At 42.8% G+C, this 9,053-nt stretch overlaps 1 long non-coding RNA gene across 3 annotated transcripts; it reads left to right on the top strand.

Annotated features, from left to right (window-relative positions):
- Nucleotides 1-899: 899 nt before the first annotated feature.
- On the top strand, nucleotides 900-8,668 carry LOC126492753 (uncharacterized). Of its 3 annotated transcripts, none has more exons than XR_007589674.1 (5): nucleotides 900-1,119; nucleotides 2,084-2,219; nucleotides 3,771-4,081; nucleotides 5,562-5,694; nucleotides 8,433-8,668. It is a non-coding gene; the product is annotated as an uncharacterized lncRNA (long non-coding RNA). The 3 variants fall into 3 exon arrangements; XR_007589673.1 differs by lacking the exon at nucleotides 3,771-4,081 and adding an exon at nucleotides 2,390-2,563 and having other exon boundaries at nucleotides 902-1,119; XR_007589672.1 differs by lacking the exon at nucleotides 3,771-4,081 and having other exon boundaries at nucleotides 909-1,119.
- The last annotated feature ends 385 nt before the right edge of the window (nucleotides 8,669-9,053 follow it).

Genomic DNA, 9,053 nt, shown 5'->3' with positions numbered 1-9,053 from the left:
TTAACACTGCCAACGGCAGAGTCCTGTCTCTCACTCATCTATCTCTGTCATTATTTATCTATTTTATTATCTATTATTATTATCTATTATATATCTATATCCATATATATCTGCCTGTCTGTATTTCTGTGTCTGTTTGTCTGCTTGCCCATCTACCTGTCTGTCTGCCTATTTATCTGTCTATCTATATGTCAATCTATTTATCCATTTACCTGTTTGTCTGTCCATCTATCTATGTGTCTGCCTGTCTATTATCTATCTACCTATCTATCTGTCAATTTTCTATCATCATTTACTATTTATCTTTTATCTATATTCATATCTATTATCTATCTGTCTATCTGTCTACCTACCTGCCTGTCTGTTTGTCTATCTATCTGTCTATGATCTATCTGTCTGTCTGTCTATCTATCTATCATTTACTCTTTATCTGTTATTTATATCTACCTATCATCTATCTATTTATCTGTATATATGTAAGAGCTCTGAGGACAGCACTCAGGACCATAGAACTTAGAGAGTTATGCTCCCACAAGGAAGGTTATATTATATTGTATCTACATGAAAGGAATTGAGACATCTACACAGAAGAAAATTGAGGCAGAGGTGGTTTAAGAACTTGAGGATGATATCTAGAAAAAAGTAATATTTCTATATAATTGTGCTTAATGAAGTGTAGCGCGCGGAGATGTAGCGCGCACCATGGCGCTGTCATGTCAGGGGCACGGGGCCTGGGCGCCATTTGCTGTTCCACGTCAAACTTGACAGCTTGTGAGCAACTTGTGCGCATGCGCGCCCACAGCGCATGCGCCTGCGAGCCCCTCCCCCCCCCAACGCGGGGAGTATTTCGATCTGGCCATCCAATCTGGCCAATCATAATTTAAGCACGATCACTCCATTCTGGCCTGAGCCATTGGGTTGATGACACGTCAGGGCTTTGTCTGGCACCGTATATATTCTTCTGTTTCATGGGGACGGGGTCTTTTTCCTCTCTACAACCTCAAGTGTAAGTGCTCCAATAAAGTGTGTTCTGAGAAGAATCCTGTTGCAGTCGTCTCTTCTGCTGGCGGGAGCGGCGTGCTGCAATGAAGCCTACCTTTCCCTCTATAAACAGTTATGGTAGGTGAATTTATTCAAATTTCTTTTACCGCTAGCACTTACTGTTCAGCTCCTTTGTGTGTGTGTATGTGTGTGTGCATGTGTGTGTGTGTATGTGTGTGTGTGTGTGTGTTTCCAGAACCCAGAGGTCAGTGTTGAGTGTCTTCTTCAATTATTTCTCCACTTTACGTTTTAGTGACAGGGTCTCTGTCACTGAACTTTGAACTCAAGCATTGAACTACACTAGCTGGCCAGTGAACCCCAGGAATCCCCTTGTTTCTGTCCTCTGCAATGCTGAGGTCATGGGTTCATACTATAGTGCTTGGGTTTTTTGTCATTGTTTTTGTTTTGTTTTGTTTTTTAACATGGATGCTAGGGAGCCAAACTTAGGTATTCATGCTTTCACAGCAAATGCTATATTGATGGAGTAACCTCTCTAGTCCCTTTTAATTCATTAACTGCAAATTATTGGAAAGAGCCACAGGGACAGTTGCTAACACGATTTTCTGGACTGGGAGGCAGTTGGCCTGCAGAGAGCCTTGTGCATGTGTGCACACAAACTGGGTGTGCACAAACTGGGTGCACACACAAACTGGGTGCACAAACTGGGTGTGCACACAAGCTGGGTCACACAAACTGGGTCCGCACAAACTGGATGCGCACAAACTGGGTGTACACACAAACTGGGTGCACAAACTGGATGTGCACAAACTGGGTGTGCACACAAACTAGGTCAACAAACTGGGTGCACACAAACTGGGTGCACACAAACTGGGTCACACAAACTGGGTGTACACAAACGGGATGTGCACAAACTGGGTGTCACACAAACTGGGTGTGCACAAACTGAGTGTGCACAAACTGAGTGCACAAATTGAGTGTGCACAAACTGAGTGTGCACAAACTGGGTGCGTGCTCACTTCTACATGCAGGTGTTCTCCTGATTTAGAGAGAATCAAGTTGTTATTTTATTTTTCCTTCACAGATGTGGAAACCACTGCTTAGAAAGAAAAACGACTTCCTTGAGGATCTCAGAATGAGGTGTTGAAGGACCCTGGTTTGTTTCTGCCTGAGAGATGTAACTTCTCTCTGGGGCCCAGCCTGGGGCATCCTGAATGAAGGTCAGAGCACTGTGCACCTCAATACTTCTTCCTCAGTCAGCGCTCAATCTGGGACTTTGATAGCAGTGTGACTTCTAAGAGTACCAGAACCTTCTGCCTTGAAGTGAGGGAATAGATACATTTTCCTAAGCCAAATTGAAATGGATTTTGGATTATCTCTTATTGTCTAGGAAGGTTCCCAGGCATCACTTGCTTTGACCTGTTCCATTCTCCAAGAAGCCGGAGTCACTTCTGTGTTGGAGCATGCTCTGACGGCCTTCCTTCCTGACCAGACAGACCCATATCATACTCCATCAAGCACTCATTTCTTTTTCCTTTTGTCTGGCCCTCCACCAGACCCCAAGGTACAAACAAGTCACCCAGCCCTCACTTCTCTCAAAGGATGAAACTTTTAGGCATCAATACACATTTTCATTTTGTAAAAATTTAAGAAACAAAAAATCACAAATTATACCTATTCACCGACTTTCCAGTTGATGATTATTATGGTGTTTCTCATTGTTTGAAACATGAAATCACTGTGCTGTTCAGGCTGGTATTGAGCTCTTGAACTCAAGGGGTCTCTGTTTCAGAAAATAAGGTTTAGAGAGTGTGATTGAGGAAGACACCCACGGTTGACCTCTTGCTCTCATATTCACAAACATGCATGTGCACCACCCTAACACACCTGCACAGTCACACAAGTGTACCAGCCAAATATACCTTCACAAACACACATGTGCACTGCCCCCATATACCTGTATAAGTACATATGTTCACTGCCTCAATACACTTGTACAAATACACATGTGCACTGCCCAACACACTTGCACAAACAAACATGTGCACTGGCCCAGAACATCTGCACAAACACACATGTGTACTGTCCCAACCCACATGCACAATCACATATGTGCACCATCCCAACACACCTACACAATCACACATGTGCACTGCCCAACACATCTCCAAAAACATACATGTGCACTGCCCAATATACCCGCACAAATGTATACAGGTGTACCACCTCAACATACCTGCAAAAACACACACGTGTATTGCCTCAATACACCTACACAAATAGACACATGAGTATGGTAGCATGTACTTGTAAACCTAGAACTGTGGAGGTAGAAATAGGAGGATCAGAAGTCCAAAGCTATCCTGGGCTACCTGAGGCATTATCTCAAAAAATGTTCTTAAAGAAATAAGATAGATTTGTTTTTGTGTGCTTCCTAGTTCCAACCTTCTCTCAGAGGCAAGTACTGTGGTATCTTGTTATCGTTGTGTATGACAATATACACATGAAATACAAACTTGAAACATCATGTGTGAGTTAATCTTTAGAGTCAGCATAATAAGGTTTGCATTTGATAAGTATATAAAATTTTGTTTATATTGAATAAAGTTTAAAATTAAGTTCTGATTAATGTTTACATGAGTATAAGCCAACATTTATGTACTTGCTACAGGTAACTGTAATGTACACATATATTACAATTTGTGCTATATATAATGTATACTCTTATTATCATGGTATAACTTTCCTTTCCTTCAACCCCATTGAACTAGGATTTCTCATTACTGTGACAAAATGTCCGACAAGGGGCAGCTTGAGGAAGAAGAGCTTATTGTGGCTCACAGTTTGTGAGCACAGTTCATGGTGGTGGGGAAGGCTTGGTGGCAGGAGCGTGAGGCAGCTGCTCACATGGCATCCACAGTCAGGAAGTAGAGAGAGATGATGCTGGTGCTCAGCTCTCAGTCTCCCCTCTTCATTCGGCCCAGGACGCCAGCCCATGGAAGGAAGTTAAAGTGGCTCTTCCCATCTGAACTAACCGGTCTAGACAATCCCCCAGACATGCCCACAGGTCCGTCTGATCTGGGTAAGCTCTCACTTGAGAACTCTTTCCCAGTTGACGCTGAACTGTGTCAAGTTGGTAGTTAAAGTCTACCAACTTGTCTCTCTGGTCACTCCAGGTCCTGTCAACTTGACAGTCAGTTTTAACCATCACAATCATATCCTTTGTTTGTTTGTCTGTTTCTGTGCACTCTGGTGCCTGGTGTGTTTCTTCGGTCATTTGAACCGCCCTGGGGTCTTCCATTGCAGGAGTGTATCATCAGTTTATGACTGTCTGGGGTTTACACTGGAGAGTGGTTAGAAAGTTCTCATAACTGCTGACAGTGCTAATCTTCCCATGGAGTCTCCCATGTCCTTGTGTGAGGGATGTTAGGACAGACACCTGTAGGTGGATATTGCTTTTCTACCAACTGCTGTCAAACTTTTCTCCACGAGGCAATGCTTGAGTGCCCTGCAGACTGGCAGAGAACACAGCTTCCAGATCTCTGGATCCCCACTGGCACTGAGTCTTGTTTGTCTTCAGGTTCATTGCCAGTTGGGTGGATGTGAAATGACATTTCACTGGTGGTTTGTCTGTGTCTTCCTGACTATTCATGAAATTGACAGTCTTTTATGTTTATTGGTCCTCTGGGTTCTTTCCTTTGTGTGATGTGTTTTTATAGCTTTTGTCTATGTTTTTTCTCTTGGGTTATTTATATTTTTTAAAATCAATTTGTAGTGTTTTTTTAGTACTTTGTTATCAAGAATTCACAATGCCTGTCTGGACCGTGACTTGACTTTTAGCATGGTTCACAATGCCTCACAGAGTAGATTTAAACAATTAGTTGAGAATTTCATGCATGTACATGGTGAAATATCATGCTACCCATTTGTCCACCTCCAACTCCCCCAGGTCACCTTCTGTGTCCACATTCCAACTTCATGTCCCCTTTAAAAATATTTATTTTTATTTTTAATCATGTGTATGTGTGTGTTCTTGTCTCATGTGTGCCTGGTGCCCTCAGAGGCCATAAGAAGACATCAGATTCCCCGGAACTGGAGTTATAGGTGGATATGAGCCACTCAATATATATGCTTGTGTTTGTGTGCTGACTGCGGATATGTGTGAGGACAGCCTTACACCTTTTGTTTGAGACTAGATCTCTCTAGCCGGGAACATCCCCATTCCGATTAAGCTAGTGAACCAATGAGCTTCCAGGGACCTCCCTTTCTTGACGTCCCATCTCCCAGATGCTGGAATTACTGGTGTGTGTCACCATGCTTTACTTTTTAGGTGGGTTCTAGAGATGTGAACTCAGGTATTGATGCTTGTAAGGTAAATGCTTTATCAACTGATTTATCTTTCTAGTCTTGGGAATTGTTTTTTAACCTATTAGGGTAGAGCTGGGAGAGCAGCGATCTGAAAAATGGAAGCCTGGTTTCTGGAAGAAGGCAAGGGGAATAAGGATTTATGGTTTGCATATACAAAGTTGTGAATTCTATATCTCTTCAAATATTCCAACCAGAAACTAGCAATGGGTTCTCTCTGGGCAATGACTTCCAGCTAAATGACAAGAGAAACTTCTGCATTGGGGAACAAAGGAGGAAGACTATGAATCTAACTGAAAATATGCATGCTCCTGAGGAATAACAAGCATTGTAAGTATGCTCCTCTTACCTTTAATGTTGCCATACCTTTGGTGTCATGTGTTACTTACGTTTTCACGGTGGAATTGCTTGCTGGGTAAGGAGTTGTTCTGGGTACATGCATAGCAAGCTACATCCCTGGTCATTGCCCACTGGGTGGCAGGAGCATTGCTTTACCATCCAAAAATGTAAAAAAAAAAAAAAAAAAAGGTGTTGCCAGATGAAGTGGAGATGCGTGAATCACTGATGTATTCAATATACATGCGTATTATTTTTCCTGTGTAAGAGCATTTATTACATGCTGCAGCCAGCGCAGCCTGGATAACCAAGACTGGCGGGGGGTGGGGGGTGCCGGGATTGAGACACGGAGGCTTTTTTTCAGGTGGAAGAACAGCAACCTTTATTTTGCCCAGCAACCTTTTATACCTCTACTCCTTCTATGGCGACCCACCGGCCAGGAAGAATACAAACATCCTTGTCAATTACAGACCACAAGGAAGTTCCGCTGTTAGTCAGTGGGAGTGAGGGCAGCTGGATCACAACAATTACAGACATGTTTGGATGTATGTATGGTATATGTGCGTATATATGTTTGTGTGTGCATGTACACATGCATGAGGGCAGGCATGCATTTTTATGTGGAAGTCAACACTGAAGGTCTTCTTCAGTCACTCTGCACCTTAGTTATTTGAGGTTAAGTCTCAAAACCTTCTACTTAGCCATCTTCTCTTCCCAGGCACTGGAATTTTAGGCATAGGCCACTACATTCAACTTTTTATGTGGGTGCTGTGGCTCCAAATGTGGGTCTTCATGTTTTAGTAGCAAAGACACTCCTCTCTGAGCCATCTCTTCAACCTTGTCACAGTTTGTAAAGAAGAAAATGGCAAGCTGACGTCATGGCACACCTACATTCATCCACTTTCAGAGGATGTGCAAACACGTATCAGAACAGTCTCAGTAGATTGTTACATTTTGTAAAAGGTGCATTTCACAGTCTGACTCTAGTTTTTAATATTTATTCAATTTATTTTTTAAAAAATCAATTGACAGGAAATACTGGTATACATTTTTAAGGCACAACGCAGCATTTTGACACAGTTACATATTATGGAATGATCAAATCATACTAGTTAGCAGACCTGTCACCTCAAATACCAACCATTTCATGTTTTATTGGTATATATTCATTGTACACATTGTTGGGTTTCATAAAGACAATTTAAGTATATTGTGCATTTTGATCATACCCAGCCCCATACTTCCTTTTGTATCCCTTCTGCACATCTCACTCCTGTTAGTCATATGTATCATATTTATAACATATGATATAAATAGATATGTATCTATTTAATGTAGCTATAAAAGTCTAGGATTCATTAATGAGAGATTAAAGCACACAGCATTTCTCTTTCTGAGTCGGTCTTATTTCACTTAATATGACAATTTCCAGTTGTATCCATTTTCCAGGCAACGGCATTTCATTATTTTCATAACCGAATAAAACTCTATTGTGTACTTATAGCACATTAAAAGTGATAGACACCTAGTTCCCTAACTTAGCTATTGTCCATAGTGCAGCAATAGCGTTGAAGTGCAGGCTTCTCTGTGGCATGTTGACTTAGGGCCTTTCCAGATACTTCTTCATTTCATTTCTTATGGCTCTGATAAAAGAACCTGTCAAAAGCAACTTACGGGAGAAAGTCCTTATTTGTCTCATGTTTCCAGTTCACCATCTGTATTGTAGGGAAGTCAAGGCAGGAACTTAGCTCAACTGGTATTGCCATATCAAGAGTCAAGAGCTGAACACAATGCGTTAAGTACTCACAGACTCAAGTTGCCTTCTCCATTGTCAAGTTTAGGATCCTCTGTCCACTAAATGGACCACCCACAGTGGCTGAGTCTTCCTACCTCAACTACTTTAATTAGGATAGCCCCCCAGACACCCCAGGGATAACCTGACCTAAACAATTTTCCACTTAGACTCTCTTCCCATCACAAGGTATATGCTCTGGTGTGGTGTAGACGGTCCTTTGGTAGTTCTGGTTTACTTATCTGAAGAACCTTTATACTGATTTCCATAGTAAATGAATTAATTTACATCCCCATCAGTGTATAAAGGTTTCCCTTTCCCTGAATCCTCCTCAGTGCTCCTTATTTGTTTCTTATGGGAATATTAGTGCATCCTAGTCCAAAGAAAACAGATTAACCTCATAATGAGCACTGGTAATACCAGTGGTCTGTCCTTTAGTGTTTTATTTTTTACATATCCTATTTAATACAACAAACTTGTGCATTAACTATGTGCCCATGCGATAATAGAAAAAATGCTGTGGTCACTGGAGAGAGTGGGAGAGAATTACATTTGTAACACATCTGCTCTCCTCTGGCATGGCGCCACACATCTTGCCAACCTCATGCTTCCATACCCGCCTGAATAACCTCTGATGGCACTTGATGGTCTGTGGGGGGCTGGCAGAGCTGGATTCAGCCCTGGTCCCAGGCCTGCCTGGATTGGGCGAATTATTGAATCTCTGTAAATTTATGTTTCCCTACCCATGTAAACTGGAGCTAACCTTTCGTTGTGGCTGCAAGGGCTGATGGAGGTGATTGACGGCACACATGACCGTGATTATTCTGTAGTGCTTGGCCCTTGGTGGGGGCTGCCCTTTCTTTTTTTCCCCTAACACGTCAGTTCCTGGCTTGCTTGCGGTGATGACCCTGCTGTTGCCCCTCTGTTCTGCCTTCCTTAGGAAGAAACCGTAGAGCAGACGGAAAGAACGGAAAGAACGATGCCTTCCAGCGCCGGGGAGCTGATGAGGAACGCCGAGGGCCCAGGGCTTCGGAGTAGCTGGCATTTCTTTTTCTCTTGACAGGGCTGCTGACAGGCCCTTTAGCAGTACAGAGGCTAATTACTCGCCAGGAGTGAGCGAAAATGTGCCGTTTGGTTGTTCTGGAGCTTCCCAGGGCAATAAATCACAGCCGCGGACCCAAGCTTCTTTGATTTAATAAAGATTTTCAAAGAAGAAAAGAAGTTTTCTTTGCTGTTATTGAAGACTGTTGATCATTGGTGCCTCCTGGTTTGTCAAGGGCTACTTTGTCTGTCTCTCAGTCTCTGTCTGTCTGTCTCTCTTTCTCTGAGTGTGTGTGTGTACATGTCAATAGACTCACAGGTTCTGCTCTGCTCTTCCTTTCCTTGTTGTGAGGACACAGTCTTCACTGAGACTGGAGCTAGACCAGCACCCAACAAGCCCAGAACCATCCTGTTTCTGTTCCCACCCCTAGCCCTGGGGTCACAGTCACCTGTGTATAACCTTGGCCCATACTTTAGGTGGGTGCTGGTGATTCAAGCTCAGGTTCTCATTGTTCTCCGA

The sequence above is a fragment of the Alexandromys fortis genome, unplaced genomic scaffold, assembly GCF_014885135.2.
Source record: "Alexandromys fortis isolate MF-2015 unplaced genomic scaffold, M_Fortis_MF-2015_v1.1 scaffold_287, whole genome shotgun sequence".
NCBI classification, from domain to species: domain Eukaryota; kingdom Metazoa; phylum Chordata; class Mammalia; order Rodentia; family Cricetidae; genus Alexandromys; species Alexandromys fortis.
The sequence above is the reverse complement of the archived record's forward strand: the minus strand, read 5'-3'. Positions and strand labels throughout refer to the sequence as shown.